A 17433-nucleotide genomic window follows, 5' to 3' on the forward strand; every position below is an offset into this window, starting at 1 on the left:
AATAGTTCTTTTGTCCCATAGGCTATCTTTGTTCTTATGGATATTTAAAAACTTATGTTCAATTTTGTACACTACAAAAGTTATCAAGTCTCTAAAAGAGCCCTCAAAATACTATAATAGTTCTAGACCTTATATTTTGAATTTACTTAATAGGTTTCTATGTCTAACCATTGTCTACCACTTATCTCTATTACCTATGATTATAAAGTTGCTCAACAATATTTGTTTCATATCCTAGGTTTGCATGGTAGTGTCTTTGAGGGAACTCCATGTAGGAATTGAAGAGAGAAAGATAGTACAATAATTTTTGTGAATGACACAAACATAGATCAACAAAAGGTGTAAACTGTAAACAATCTTCTCCCTTGAATTACACAAGAAGAATGCCACCCCCAAAACCTTGATTATTAAGAATGGAAAAGAATAAATATTTTAACCTTCGCTACACTTCCTTAACAAAAATAGGCAAATTCAGTTGCAACTCAAACAAATCAACTAAATTTAGACATCTATATAATGAAAATGTCATCTACAAAACAAGAAGAATCTATATAATCCAAATGACATCTCTTTGATCAACACTTACAAATAGGCATACCAAACTAGAATCACTAAAAGATACAATAGTTGGCAAAACAATCAATGTCAAGATTGCCACATTGTATAGCATATAGAAACTACATAAAGAGATTAATGAGGAAGCTTACTTGCCATTTATGATATTCAAAGTTCAAGAGCTTTAGTAACCTCATTATAACTCAAATTGAATTCACAATAATAACAACTAAAATGAAAAAAAAATGTCTTCAGAGTTTTAAGAGCTTCACAAAACAAAGGAACTAAAAGTATATAAGATGAATATTCATTATCATGAATGGAGATAACTTCTAGCCTAGCATGAAAGAGAAGCATAACCAATGGGCTACACAATCTAGAAAATTAGTAAAGTAGTTCAAATTAGCAACTGTAATCTTATAGAATTGAAAGTGTATTTTACTTGTAAGCTTTAACCACATAATCATCTATAGCACAATGAAAAACATACTTCAAAGCTTAAAGCTCCTATGCATAAGGATGTTGTATGAAGCAGAATGGCTTAGGTGCTTGAGCTTCTTACTTTCAATAAAAGGCAGATGAGTGATTGTGCTATTCAAGGCAATTCTAAAAAGTAAATGCATCACAAAAGTGTCTAGATGACCCATGAGTTTGGAGTATATTTGAAGCAAGAGTATTTTATAGACTGTACCCAGGTAAATTTGGTCTATTTTATAGGTCCTAGCCAAATCCACAAGAGAACTATGTTAGTACCTAGTCTTTGTACAAACTGTGCCTGGATCTAGGCTGCAATATGAGTGAATTAGTAACACATTTTTTAGGCTCCATGAAGCCTTTCACACCAGAGAAAAGGATAACCATGTCCTAAGAATTCTTAACACTAATTCATGGTTATTTATGACCAAAAATACATCACAAGTGCTTGTGGATATATTATCATCTTACTAAAACCATATACTAATTCATGGCCACTTATTCTTGACTTATTCTTGAGATTATAATATGAGTTGGAAGAAGTTGTTGAAAGCCAACCTATAACTAGCTTTCAGCAATGCCTCAAGAAATACCCACCCTTTGTCAAAAAAGGTCAGTAAGCAAAGAAATGAATAGAAATTGTTTGCATGCATTATCCAAAAAAAAAATCCTCTCATAGTAAGAGAGGTGAAAGCTAGAACCATTTTAAGCTAGTGCCTTAGGAAACTCTCCTCACTCTATTTAAAGCTTGATTACTCAATATTAATCCAAAAAAATTAAAATCAGTTCAGAATAGAAAAAGGAACATCAGACATTGAAATGACTAAATCTAAGCATTCTCCTTTCATGAATTTAAATCATAATCTTGTATACTTTGTAAAGCCTAAGTTTAAATTAGGAAAATTATTTGTAGTTCATACCCATATGTGACAAATAGTCATGTGATCACCTCAAACAACTTGTAGTTCATTTATAAATATAACTTACCCAAGACTAGACAAATGCTACCATTTCAAAAGCATTCTTTAGTATCAACATAAAGCCTCTATTAACATTATTGAAATCCAACATAGAAAAGCATGTGTTCTTAAAGTAAATTTCAATTTTAGGACACCTACCAGAAGATCTTGATTACCTGAAATGAAATGAACTGAATCAACCACAAAAAAAGTTGAGGTTTACCAAACTGAAAAGTTGATCACAAGGCTTCAATTGATTCCTTGTAGCTGCATCTATTGCTGCATTGTCCAAAGCTAGTTTTTCTATCACATGTTGAAGTTTTGTGCCAACAAATATGATCAACTTTCATAAGTATGGAGGAAAGCGAAGAAATTTGAATCAAAATAAATAAGGTGGTCTGTATACTCAGTAGTTTAGTGCTTGATAGAATTAACTAAACAAAAAATTCATTGGACATAAGACAATATCAAAAAATAAAGATAACTATGAAGAAATAAGTGATTGACTTTAATCGATGAACTTGTCATCACTTACTATCGCAGGGATGAATGATATCTAGAAGTAGAAGTTCAAATCTTGATTAAAAAATTAACAAGATTTGATTAAGCAATTAAATGTTAGAGATGATGGTTATTAGTTGGACCCAAATATAATTTTAGAACTAATTTCTTTATGAAGATAAGCAAAAACCATTTTGTCATACATAACAAATTGAGGAATTGAGCATAAATTTACTATGCAGATTGAAGAAAATGCAGATAATTGCATATCCCCAAAGTGGCCAGTTGCAAAAATACCAATCATTACCTAATTTTAGGTTATTCATTTGCTTTTACAGATCATATTTTTTTTTTTTCAAAATCATACAAGTAGAGATTGACTCGTTGTAATAAACTATTAATTATGTTAGTGGTATGTTCTCTAAAAGAGGTCATAAATCATCAATAAACATATCCAAAATACAAAAGGAATTCAATAGATTATAGAAATAACTATTTTTCTTAAAGGGCCATGTGAAATGCCACATGTATATTTGTCTCTCCTCTCTCTAGTCCTTTTATATGCATCATTATCTCCTGTATTGTCAAACACATTGTTGTGCAAGACTTAATTTCAATTATGTATTAGTAGGTATTGTCTATCGGCAATGAAAAATCACTTGAAGTTCTTTCTTACAATTAAATATGAGTAAAAAGGTAAATTTATATTTTATAAAATAAATAAATAAAATAATAGGAGACCATACAAGTACACCATATACAAGAGACCACATATTTATGATTTTATCCAATATTGTCAACAATGGACTAAAAATAACAAGTATACATCATTGGATGTGCTATAAATGCCAAATGCAAGTGGTACTACCATCTAGAAATAGATTGTGTGTTTACAAAATCTAGTGAAAAAAATAATTCAATAAACTTTCCTATATGTTGTTGAATTCCAAATGTGTACAGTACCATCTTCAGAACCTGTGATAATGATAGGAAGTTTAGGATGAAAGCCAACTACTGATACATTATCGGTATGTTCATCAAGAGTCTAGAAACAACCTTTTGTCTAGTAATCCCACACCTGATACAAGTACACCAAAGAAAATGAGCCGTGGACTATTATTCAAAAAGATCCATACAAAAAGTAACCAATGTCACCTAGGAAGGAATTTGTAAAGAGCACCTTGGTTGTATGATAATCTAAACCTAAAATCAGATACAGTTTGTCACCTCTTGTAAAGTAATCAACACAATTTACACCCTTTGTATGGGCATCAAGGGTAAATTTTGGTTCTTATAGTGAACCAAGACTCCAAATCTACATGATAAATTCAAGTTAGGAAAATTAGTTCAAATAAACATGATATCTAATAAATAATTCCAATTTTGGAATACAAGAGGTACAAAGAAACTTGTCAAATCAAGCCCAATTTCTAATTTTTTAAACTAGTAAGAGAAGATTGATTCCCACCTTTATAGTGCAATCCAGTGAGGCACTTGCAAATGTATTTGTTTCCTTTGGATTAAAGGCAACTTGCATCACATAATGTGAATGACCTTCAAATATTTGTGTGCATTGCCAACTGTTATCCTAGTCCCAAAGCTTTATTAGCATGCCATCTCATGATGACAGAACATAGGGCAAGGTTGGATGAACTATCACACCTGATATAATCAGTGTGTGCTTCAAATACTTTTACCTTGTCCATGGTATTATAATTGTAGACACAAATCATCATGTCATCTGAACCGGCCACAACCAACTGCTTTCGGGCTATAAAGTTGGTAGAGCATACTGCTATAATAAATTCTTGTTCATTAACAGATTTTTTGTGGAAGAAGATTGTGGAAAATTTTACATTAAACTAAGAATGCAAGCTAGCTCTTACTTGACATCTGTAGTCTTGAAAGATTTGTATCATAATTTGACAATATGTTTTTGATCCATGGAAAACAACTTTTAAGTTAAAATAAAATATGTTTCACAAGCCAATAATAGGTGGGCATGAGGAAATGTGGGAATTTGTACATTGAATTGACAGTAATTTATTTTCATGATTGCAATCTATAGCCAAATAAATATAAACGCATTTCATCCCAAAAGAATTATAGCAAGGGCTTAAGAAAATTACTTTAGAAGTGCCTAGTGCCATTTTGGCTCAAGTTGAAACACAAATTCCAGATCTAGATCATTGACAGTTGTAGTCTATTCAATTTCAAATTTGTCTATTGATCGACCTTGAGATGAGCCTTTTAGATCCAACCGCCTATGTATGTGAAGCTTTGAATAGAAAATATTTCCCATAACTATAAGTTTAACCTGTTACAAATTTCCAAATCCAATTTTTAAGAATTTGCGATAACTTTTTCTTCACAATCACTTTGGATTCATAATGGAAAAGGAGTCCACGACCCAACAGGCTGGCAACTAGCTCTAATTCCACTGTAATATCCTACATTTAGTAGTGTTGGAACAATGTTTTTCATTAAATGTATAGCAAGGGCTAAAAAAAAATCTTTGAAGATCTAGAAATCAAACTTACCATGGTCTAGAGGCCTATAGTTTTAAGAAAGAATGTTCAAATCTCAAGATCCAAACTCCTAGCTCATGAAAATTTTGCCTAGCAAAAACATGCTTAAGGCTCTTTAATGGTTATGTTGTTCATGCTCAGTAAAATACTCTAGCTATTGTAAAATAAGTTTGATCAGCCAAAAAATGAACATGTGTAAATTAATGCAATCAAACAAAATGTTGCATCTAAATTCAACATAAATGTGGGCTACAATTTTCCTACCCTTAACAAGTTCATAAAATTGCATACAAACTCTTTTGGATCTTGAATCTTCACTGGTCTTCACATCCAATTTGTCAACACATCAAAATCAACCATAATCCCTACAATGATTTTATTTCTCATATCCTAAAGCTCAACTTAAGCTTAGATACCAAATTGAGAAAACAAAAAACAAAAAAATTATCAAGATATTCAATTGATAAACTAAGAAACAAAAACTTTCTTATATAGACTTACATAGAGTTAAAAAGTAAATAGAACATAAAGACTTATTTTAGACTAATCTAAACTCCAAAAGACTTTATTAAACTCTAAGTTGCACATTAATTGATCATTAAATAATATAATTATATTCTAATAGTGGTAAGCTAAGAACTCTAAGTCTGCACATTAATTGATCATTATATAATATGGTTACACTTTAACAGAGGTAAGCTGACAAAAGAAAACACTGAAGATAAATTAGCTAAGAAATGCAACCTTCCCTATTAGGAAATATACCATCAACAAGAAGTGAATGTGACACCTAAAAATTAGAGTTTTGGCTAGTTCCAACCAAGCACCACAATATATCGTTCAAAGTCAATATCAAAAAAGAACTAAAGTTTAAACCAAAAATCCTAAGATAGAAGAAGAGACTTTGCATGAAAATATGACTTCAGTAAGGAAAAATATCTATGGGAGTGATGCCATGTTGGAAGTATAATTGTCACTATATTTGCAATAGGAATGCAGCTTCCCTAGTTGCATGATGTACATTTTGCAAAGCTCCCTAGTAAATGCTATGATATCTAACAACAATATGCAAAGGCATTGAAATAGGTAGCTACTAATCAAAATGATTGTCTTCCATAAACATTAAATATTTATTAGCTCAAGTATATTATAAAAGTACAAGAAGACAGCTTCATTTTAAAAACAAATTCCTAAAAAAAAAGGGGCAATAAGACAAGCATTTCTAATTTCATTAAAATTTTTAAAAGTATATGTACTAAACTTGTAAACTCTAGTTCTCAAAACTATACTTAAGGTTTTTTTCTCCAAAAGACTTAAACATGCAGCTTTTAAATAGTTGATGCATGTGAAGCATTGCACATGCACATAATCAAGAAAATAGGCAAAAGGAAAAAAAAATCACTTTCAAAATATCAAATCTAGGAATGCATCATCTCTTTGCTTCTCAATCAAGAAAATGTAACAAACCTTTCCAGCTAGAGTATGATATGTTTCAGCAATATCATTTGTCGAGCATATTATTCTTGACCTGCAACTAGAATTTTATTCCAACTCAAAAATAGAAAATCACAAAATAGATATAAACCAAGAACATCAAGTTTTCTCTAGATTAACTTTTTCCATATGTAATTCACTCTCCATCAAGAGGCAATTCTTATCTAGGACCATTACTGAAGTGGACCAATTAAGAATGGCTCCTGTAGTAGCCTACTCATTTTTCCTAAACATACTATAATTAGTTGATCAATTAAGAATGGCCCCTCTAGTAGTCTACTCATTTTTCCTGAAGATACTATAATTAGTTGACTCATCAAGAATGGCCCATTAGTAGCCTATTCATTTTTCTAAAGATACTCAGAGTATTGCAAAATCTTGAGAACCTAGACTTAGAAAAATTGAAGTTTTTGTGGTGGTTCCATGCTATGTAAGAGTGTTGCATGGGGAACCAAAACATTTGGTGATTACAAATAATCTAAGCATGACATAATTTCCTACTCATGTCACACATTTTTTTGAGACTCTACCATACAAGATAGAGTGACAAATTCAAAAAAACTAAAAAGTCTACTATAAATATTGTGTAAGCAATATAAATTGAAAGGACATTGCCAACATAAATTGCAACTTGCATCCATAAATATTCAAATTTAGCTTTTGTATTTTCCTTGGAACAAAATAGATTTTCAACCTTATGAGTTACAAATGTTTGAAGACATACTATACAATACATAGTGATAAATTCAAATGAGAACAACAAGTGTGTTGTACACTATGTGTAAGCAATATTTATTGTGAGGACATTACACATAAATTTATAGGTGTAAATTGCAACTTGTACCCATACATATTTAATTTAATTTTGCATCATCTATAATTAAAATAATTGAATGAAACAAAAACAACAACCAAAACTCCAAACTTCACTCCATTGTTGAAGGATACATAGCACACAACATATCTAACTTGAGCAATATATATACCACACAACATATCTAACTATTGACATTATTGTTGCACCTTATAGGTGCATGTGCTAGTCATTACAAAATACCAATATTAAATATTTATTAAACTGAATTAGTAAATAATAGATAAGAAAGGCTCGACTTCCTTATCCTTTTGCACACATATATAGAAGAAGTCATCAAATAGGAGGGGGCAAAGATGGGAAGGTATCCGCAAGTCAAAGAAATATCAAAGTTTAGCTAAATGGTTTAACTCAGTACTATTAGAGTATCCAGTACTCGGTTTCCTCTTGAGTTGAGTGGATATCTTCATATTGGACATGCAAAAGCTAGTTTTTTAAACCAATAATTTTCTCAAACATATAAAGCGCACTTGATTATATGCTTTGATGATACAAACCCTACTAAAGAAATCAACGAGTTTGTAGAGAACATATTGAATGACCTTGATACACTAGGCATTAAAGGAGAAGGACCTACATACACTTTAGATTATTTTTCGTACTTAGTAGAAATGGTTGAGAAATTGATATCTAAGGGGAAGGCATATGTGGATGACACACCTCAAAAGTAGATGCAGAAAGAGAGAATGGATGGAATTGAGTCCATCAATAGGAATAACTCTATGGAGCAAAATATTTGTCTGTGGAAAGAAATGATTGTTGCTACTGAGAGGGGGATGCAATGTTGTCTAAGAGGTAAGCTAGATATGCAAGATGTTAACAAAACATTGTGAGATCCTATTTATTATAGATGCAATCCTATTCCCCATCACCATGTTAGATCTAAATACAAGATATATCCAACATATTGATTTTACATGCCCATATGTGGATAGCATTGAAGGTGTCACACATGCTCTTCGGTCAAGTGAGTACCATGATTGTAATGAACAATATTATAGGGTCTTAGAAGACATGGGTTTGTGGAAAGTACATGTGTGGGATTTTAGCCATTTGAATTTTTTTTATACTCTCTTGAGCAAGTGAAAACTACAGTTGTTTGTAGATAATGAAAATGTGGAGGGTTGGGATGATCCTCGCTTCCCAATAGTGCAAGGAACATTGTGAAGGGGATTGACAGTAGAGGCCTTAAAGTAATTTATTCTGTCACAAGTTTAAATGTTGGACTTTTTCTTTGGAACACCTTTTTTTTTAACTTAATTTTCTATAGTTTTCATACAGATTCTTATAACCTATACCAATTAAAATTATAAATCTAAGTTTTCTTTGGCACTTTTGTTTCAAGGAGCATCAAAAAATCAAAAAATCAAAATCTAATGGAGTGGGACAGGCTTTGGACAATGAATAAAAAAATTATTGACCTTGTTTGTCCTAGACACACTACTCCTTTTGAAAATCGTGTTGTTCTCTGCTTAACAAATGGGCCTAAAGAACCTTTTGTCAGAATTCTGGCTAGGCATAAAAAATATTAAGGTGCTGGCAAGAAAGCAACTACTTACACAAAACACATTTGGTTGGAGAGTTCTGATGCTTCTCTTGTCTCAGAAGGTGAAGAGGTAACACTGATGGATTCAGGCAATGCCATAATAAAAAATATTGAGAAGGACTCAAAGGGTGTTATTATACGGTTTCATGGCATGCTCCATCTTGAAGGATCAGTCAAAACAACAAAGCTAAAGCTAACTTGGCTACCAGAGATTTCAGAGCTTTTCAACTTGTCACTTCCTGAAGTTGGCCATTTGATTACTTAAAAGAAGGTATATTTTTCACGGACTCAAAACCTTTATGGTCAATAATGGATGAATTTACATATGTTTCTATACATTGTGTTGGTATTTTACATTGATGTCCAAATATGACTCTCATTACAAGCTATTGATATAGCTTTTAGCAATCTATTCGAACAAAGATGTCCAATTTGGCTCTGTGTCACATACACACTGGCAGGAGAGCTCTCAAAACTATCAATGTTCTAAATTATTTTGTATGGGAAGGTATTTGCAGAACATATACCGGTGAACATTTGAGAATTTACACTTCAAGCAATTGTACAAGAGTGTATTCTAATAATATATGAAAGTCCTAAAATTCAAAATTAAAACGCTTGCTTTGTGTGACTTCAGGACATATTCCCACCCTTTCATTCTCTATGAAATAGTCTATAGATTGTTATTCAGTTGAGAACAAAGAAGTAACTTGGTTCAATTTAATAGCATATTTAATGTGGTCGGTTAGAGTTATGTTACCTTGTAAACAGAGCCAAATCCCCCTTCTCCAAGTGATGGGGACACAACCCAAGCACATAATGAACACAATAGAAAAGGGAAAATTTTATTAACTGTGAAAATATGATAGTACAATTAGTGCAGAGAAACAGACTCCAAAACATGCCCTATGGGCTTACAATAGCATAAATCTAGAGATAAGTTCTTCACCCAGTACCTTCTCTCAAACTCCACTCTGAACTACCTTTTACAATGCTAGAAATGTTCTTAAATAGACCCCAGAGAGTTAAGGATTAGGAATACATTCTAGAAACTGCTAGTTGACATCCACCGACCAAATAGAAGGCTCTATAAGTTGCATTAGAAGTTGGCACAAAATTAGAAGAATCCAAAAATGGTAACCGAACTTTTGGGAGGCATAACTTTTGAACCATAGCTCCAATTGACGAACCATTTGCATTTTTGAAAAGCTCTTGAAGCATTCTATAGCCCTATGGAGGAGCTTTTCTCATCCCTCATTTTTTGGCCCTATTCAAGGTCATTTAATGCCCCTAACCTAACTTTGAAGCATTCTTAGGAGGCCTCTAAAAACTAAAAAAATTGCAATAACTTTCAAACCGTTGGGCCTTTCGACCTGATTCTTTTTCTAGAATGATCTAAATTACAATTATAATCTTCCAACCAATTTACACCTTCTAGTTCACCAAAATGGTAGCTCAATTACATACTCCTATTTTTCTAGCATTTACACATATCCCAAGGTGATTAAAAACTGTAACCCAAAAAACTGATAGTGGAACTATGAGAGTTGGAACCTTTATTTGACCCAAATGGGTATTCAGAAATGAAAACACATAAAATAGAAACTAAGTCGAATTAAATTTTTTTGGGTGATATAGGATTTCCCTTATACCTCTAGATGCTCCTACATCAGACACCCAGGGTAGATTGAAAAGTGACCCTATCACTTTATGAATGGCAGAGGAAATCCCAAATGGGAAACCTCAGCTGCTGACATCCAAGTTGAGTCCTCTATCGGTTGGCCTTTCCACTTGATTAGATACTCTTCATACTACCTATTTCTGGTACTCCTACCCACATGAATATCCAGAATCTCCTCTATCTCCTCCTTCTTAGAAGTAGGAATTGGACATGGCTCTACCATCAGCTCCTCGTTTGCACCATCATCATGATACTCTGTTAAGTCTACAATGTTGAAAATAGGAGAAATGTGAATTCCTTCTGGCAAATCTTCTTCATATGCATTTCCTGAGTCATGTTTCTTCAAAATTTTGCAAGGGCCAAATTTTTCTTCATCTTTAGCTTGTTGTAAGTACCGCTTGGAAATCTTTCTTTTCTTAAGTGTACCATGACTAGATCCCCTACTTGGAACTCATTATGTCTTCTCCTTTGATTAGCCCTAGCTTTATATTGTTGGTTCATCTTGGTAATGTGTTCCTGGACCTCCTCATGTAGACACTTGATATGTTCAATAAATTCTTCGGCTTCAGCACTTGTCCTCTCCCCTTGCTCTATCTTCCTCAATTTTGGTGCAGTCCTTGGGCTACTTCCATATATGATTTGGAATGGTGATTTACCTGTACTCCTATTTATAGAGTTATTGTAAGAAAACTCTGATTGTGGTAGAATCACATCCCACCCCTTGGGCTTATCCCCAACTAAGCATCTCAGCAAATTTCCCAGACTTCTGTTTACCACTTATGTTTAGCTGTCAGTCAACAGGTGATGTGTGGAACTGAATTTCAAGTCTGTTCTCAACTTCTTCCATAATGTTCTCTAGAAATACCCCACAAATTTAGTATCTCTATCAGAAACTATACTCCTTGGGAGACCATGTAGTCTTACCACCTCTCTGAAAAACAAGTCTGCAATATGGACAACATCATGAGTTTTGCAGCATGGAATGAAATGTGCCATTTTGGAGAACCTATCAACCACCACAAATACTGAGTCATTATCCCTTTGTATCCTTGGCAATCCAAGAACAAAATCCATACTTATATCTTCCCATGGCTTTGATGGAATAGTCAATGGCTGATATAGTCTAGTATTGTGACTAAATCCCTTGGCAACTTGACAACTCTGTACAAACTTCTTCACATCCTGTGAAATCTGAGGCCAAAAATAATGTTCTCTAAGAATGGCAATGGTCTTATCTTGACCAAAATGTCCTACCATCCCCCCATTGTGTTTCTCCTTAATCAGATATTCCCTCATGGAACTCCTTGGAATGCATAATTGACTACCCTTGAACAACATACCATCCTGAATCAAATAGTCTAGCCACTTGGTTCTCTCTACAACAATAGGCTCTTTACAAGCTTTCCATGCTTCAGAAAAATCAGGATCCTTAGGGTACAGATTCTTGAGTTCATCAAACCCAACTACTTCAACCTACATTACTATAAGCAACAACTGTCTCCTACTTAGTGCATCTGCAACCTTGTTAGATTTCCAACTTCTATGCTTCAACAAAAATGTATAGCTCTGCAAGAATTCTACCCACTTCATATGCCTCTGATTCAATTTAACTTTGCTATTTAGGTACTGTAATGCCTGATGATTAGTATACAAAACAAATTCCTTTAGCAATAAAAAATGCCTCCATTTCTTTAAGGCCTGAACTATTGCATAGAACTCTTGATCATAAACAGAATACTTCTTTTTCATATCATTCAATTTTTCACTAAAATATGCAATAGGCTTACCTTCTTGGCTTAATACTGTGCCAATAGCACTGCCACTGGTATCACAATCCACCTAGAACACCTTTCTAAAATCTGGAAGTGCCAACACAGGTTGTTCTATCACTTTCTTCTTTAGCAATTCAAAACTTCTCACAGCTACCGTAGTCCATTTGAACTCTTTTCTATCCCCTCTTATTGTGTCAGTTAGGGGTGCACATATGCCATTGAAATTCTTAATGAACTTTCTGTAAAAGCTAACCAGGTCCTAAAATGATCTTACCTCAATAGCAGACCTTGGATTAGGCCATTCCAAGATGGCTTTTACCTTCTCTGGATCCATTTTGAGACATATAGGTGATATAACAAACCCCAAATAGACTAACTCCCTTTTTGCAAAGATACACTTCTTCAGATTAATTAACAGTTTCTCTTCCCTTAACCTTTCAAGGACACTATGAATATGCAATAAATGTTCTTTCAAAGTCTTACTGAAAATTAAAATATCATCCAAATAGACAATAACAAATTTTTCCAAGAACTTCTTAAGTACCTCATTCATAAGCCGCATGAAGGTTCGTGGGGCATTCGTCAATCCAAAGGGCATGACTAACCACTCATAAAGACCCTCATTGGTCTTGAAGACTATTTTCCACTCATCTCCTTCTCGTATCCATAGCTGATGATAGCCACTCTTGAGATCTATCTTTGTGAAGTACTAAGCTCCACTCAAGCAGTCCATAAGATCATCCATTCTTGTCAAAGGAAACCGATACTTGATGGTTATACTATTGATAGCTCGAGAGTCTGTACACATCCTCCACTCTCCATCCTTCTTTGGTGCTAGTACTGTAGGTACTACACATGGACTCAGGCTCTCTTGAATCAAGCCCTTCCTTAATAGTTCTTGAACCTATCTATTTAGCTCCTCAATTTTAGTAGCAGTCATCCTGTGAGTAGCCTTGTTAGGAGAACTAGCTCCTGGAATTAAATCTATCTGATAAGTAATTTGTGTTACTAGTGGAAATCCTTCTGGAACATTATCAGAGATGATATCTCCAAACTCACCTAGTAAATCTGAAACTTCAAGTGGTATTTCACTACTACCTTCTTTATCTTTCCTAGGAATTAAAGCATAGCACATACGCTGATGTTTCATGCCATCCAAAAACTTCCTTCCATCAACCAGACAAATCCTAGCACTGCTACATACCTTTTAACCTTCCTTTTTCATGGGCTTTAGTTTATGGCAAACTCCATCCTTTGTTAGAGAGTATGTGTTTGCATGACCATCATGTACTGCATGCCTATCAAACTGCCATGGTCTACCCAACAATAGATGGAAATCATCCATTGCAATAACATCACAGAGAACTTCATCATGGTAATTCCCAATTTTGAATTTCACTAAACATTGTTCACTTACTAGGACCTTGTGATCATCTTTCACCCAAGCAATCTAATAGGGCTGGGGGTGTTTCTCCCTCTTAAGCTTCAGCTTAGAGACCATCTCCTCTGATACCAAGTTATCAATGCTACCACCATCAATGATCACATCACAAAATTTATCCTCACATTTGCACCTGGTACGGAATAAACTCCTCCTTTGTCCTAGTTCAATCTCACCACTTAGTACGACCCTTTCATTTACTAAAGTCTCTCCTCTTTTTACATCCTTTGAATATGATGATTGTGCATCCTCATCCACATGAGCAACCCTAGCTTGATCCTTAGCTCTCCTATCTGTCCTTCCTTGTCATTGAGGGCATTCAAAGGCACGACGACCTTCTTCATTGCAATGGAAATAGGTACCATGGAAGCCTCCTCTTCCTTGTCCACGTCCTCTACCTCTTCCTCTTTGATTTCCAAATTCTTGATCACGGGAGCGGTTGAAACCCTCATTCCTCTAGTTCTTGCTAGTACCCACATCTTCATTTTTCTTTTGGGTTTCATTTTGGCCTCTAGATGACCTGCCACTACCCCTTCCTCCTTGACTGTACCCTTTTTGTCTCCCTTCAAACCTTTTATTTAGCTTCTCTTCAACTCGTAGGGAAAATTGGTATGCCTCCTCAACACTGGTCATTCTTACTAGACTTAATTCCTCCTAGATGCTAGGTCGCAACCCATTGATATAATGAGAAACCTTCTCCTTATTTGCTTTTGCATGCCCCACTCTAATTAGAAGTCGATAAAACTCCTTTCTATATTCTTGGACTGATTTTACTGCTTTCTTTAACTCATGCATCTTCTTAAACAAATCAAATTCGTAGTCAATAGGAATGAACTACTTCTTTATTTTGTCCACCATGCAATCCCACCTTGTGATCTTATCCTATCTTCTTCTATTTCTTTCCAATTGAACCTCTTGCCACCAAATTTTGGCATGTCCTTTCAGTTTGGCCTTTGCAAACTTAACCCTATCTGGATCCCTGATATCCTCATACTCAAAGTACTCTTCCAGTTCATTGATCCAATCAATCAACTCATCTGGTTTCAGATTTCCTAAAAATACACCCACATCAATTGTAGGTCTTTTCCCAAACTTAGTAATGGCCCTAAAAAGCCTTTCCTCTGCTTGATTCAGAACTTCCCCCTCAAATTCCCCTTCAGGTCCAATTTCTTCTTCTTCATTGTCATCCTCACTTTTGTCACCTATAGCAACATTTGTTCCCCTACGGAGCTCCCCTTGCAATGCTTGGACCTGCCTTTGGAGGGCTCTAACTTCCTTAGGATTAATATCTCTAGCCCTTCCACCACGCTCTCTTCATGGAGGCATCTTCTTAATTCAAAATCACAACCACATAGTCCTAGTGCAAACTGCCTCACAGTCGACACTCTGTCTACACACTTAGGAAAATTAGCTCTAATACCACTTGATGGGGACACAACCCAAGCACATAATGGACATAACAGGAAAGGGAAAATTTTATTACCTGTGAAAATATGCTTGTACACTTAGTGTAGAGAAAAAGACTCCAAAACATGCCCCACAGGCTTACAATAGCATAAATCTGGAGATAAATTCTTCTCCTAGTACCTTCTCTCAAACTTCACTCCGAACTACCTTTTACAATGCCAAAAATATTCTTAAATAGACCTCGGAGGGTTAAGGATTAGGAATACATTCTAGAAAGTGCTAGTTGGCATCCACCAACCAAATAGAAGGCTCTAGAAGTCGCATTAGAAGTTGGCACAAAATTAGAAGAATCCAAAAATGGTAACTAAACTTTCGGGAGGCATAACTTTTGAATCGTAGCTCTGATTGACAAATCGTTTACATTTTTAGAAAGCTCTCGATGTACTCTATAGCCCTATACATGAGCTTAGCTCATCCCCCATTTTTTTCCCTATTCAAGGTCATTTAATGCACCTAACCTAACTTTGAAGCATTCTTAGGAGGTCTCCAGAAACTGAAAAATTGCAATAACTTTCAAACCGTGGGGCCTTTCAACCTGATTCTTTTTTTGGAATGCTCTAAATTACAATTACAATCTTCCAACCAATTTACACCTTCTATTTCACCAAAATGATGGCTCAATTAATTACTCCTATTTTTCTAGCATTTACATGTATCCCAAGGTGATTAAAAACTCTAACCCAGAACACAAATAGTGGAACTATGAGAGTTGGAACCTTTATTTGACCCAAATGGGTAACCAAAAATGAAAACACATAAAATAAAAACTAAGTCTAAGTACATTTCTTTGGGTGATACAAGATTGCCCTTATACCTCTGGATGCTCTTGCATCACCAAGCTTGTTATCATCATGAAAATTTCAAGTTGCAACCTTTATATTTTCCAAGTTGAGAAAAAATCCATGCTCCTTCCCAATAGCAGAGTACACCTCTATATTAGGATTCTCTATTAATTGATGCATGGGAAAAATATTACACATTTTGTATAGAGAATATTTTATTTTACAAGAAAATATAAATGGAATTTTTTCCCCCTTATTTCCTTTTTGAGTGAGTAGCTCTTATATAAGCAACTAGCTAGAATTTTTGTTGACATGTGAAAGAATGATTTATTGAAAAACAATCACCTTTTAAGTACCTTTCCTTAATGCCGCAAACTTGAATCTTCTTCTAAATGCAAATAGGCATAGCAATAACATCAACAAGAAGCCCCCGAGAATACCCAAAACTATAGCCACTTTGTTTGAAGACTTTCCTGCACAGGAGATCAATTCAAGTGTTCAGTCATTAAAAAAAACCCTAAACAAAACCCTATTCTCGTCAATTAAAAACATTAAGACATAATTAAAACATTGATGGTTTGAATCAATACTTCATGATAAGTTCTCATTCTCATTAAATCTAAAGATGAATCATGAGTATGATTTGAAACTTCTATTGAATCTTAAAATATGATGTGAAACTTTGATCTCATAGACTGTAAGATGGGAAGGTATCCGCAAAACATATTTTTGATCACTGTTCTATCATAGCTCTTTTATTAAGTTGTGACTAGACTCTGAATAAGTCTCTCTATTTGAAGTGGTGTCTTGTTGTCCAGATGGGTTCCACTTAGGTTGCCAAAGACATTCAAGCATGGTTATGATCGAAGAAAAAATATTAAAACAAAAGGCCTAGTTAGATACTCATAGTAGCGTTATCAATATTGTTCAAGTCATTTTTAATTTGTGCAATCAATCATCTGATCTCTAGCGTGCCCAACTTGCCAACTATTGGCTTGAGATTAAGCATTCGAAAAACCATATATGAAGTTCATGTTTGGCATAAAAATGAAATAGGGCATGACCTTTTACATTTTCAAAATAATATGAAGCCCATGTTGGTCAAAATTTTGACCAACACGGGCATGTATTTTTTTAAAAAAAATGGATTTTTCCTTGCCTATTCTGACCAATTTGACCCCATTTTAGTAGATGGTCAAAAATTTTGGTCTAAAAATGGGGTCAAATGTACTAGTTAAAGGAATGATGAAATGCCAGATGAAGAAGAATGAAATGACTCTAATGATGAAGATTCAAACATGGAAAGAAGGATTGAACCCAGATTGGCCAAGTATGTAAGAAGACATCACCTTGCAGATC

General features: G+C 34.3%; 1 pseudogene; it reads left to right on the top strand.

Annotated features, from left to right (window-relative positions):
- The window catches only part of LOC149556213 (glutamate--tRNA ligase, cytoplasmic-like), a 41832-nt pseudogene extending 32591 nt beyond the window's left edge, over positions 1–9241 (top strand).
- The last annotated feature ends 8192 nt before the right edge of the window (positions 9242–17433 follow it).

This window comes from Cupressus sempervirens, chromosome 5 (assembly GCF_028749045.1).
Source record: "Cupressus sempervirens isolate cs-2001-9-10 chromosome 5, ASM2874904v1, whole genome shotgun sequence".
Taxonomy (NCBI): domain Eukaryota; kingdom Viridiplantae; phylum Streptophyta; class Pinopsida; order Cupressales; family Cupressaceae; genus Cupressus; species Cupressus sempervirens.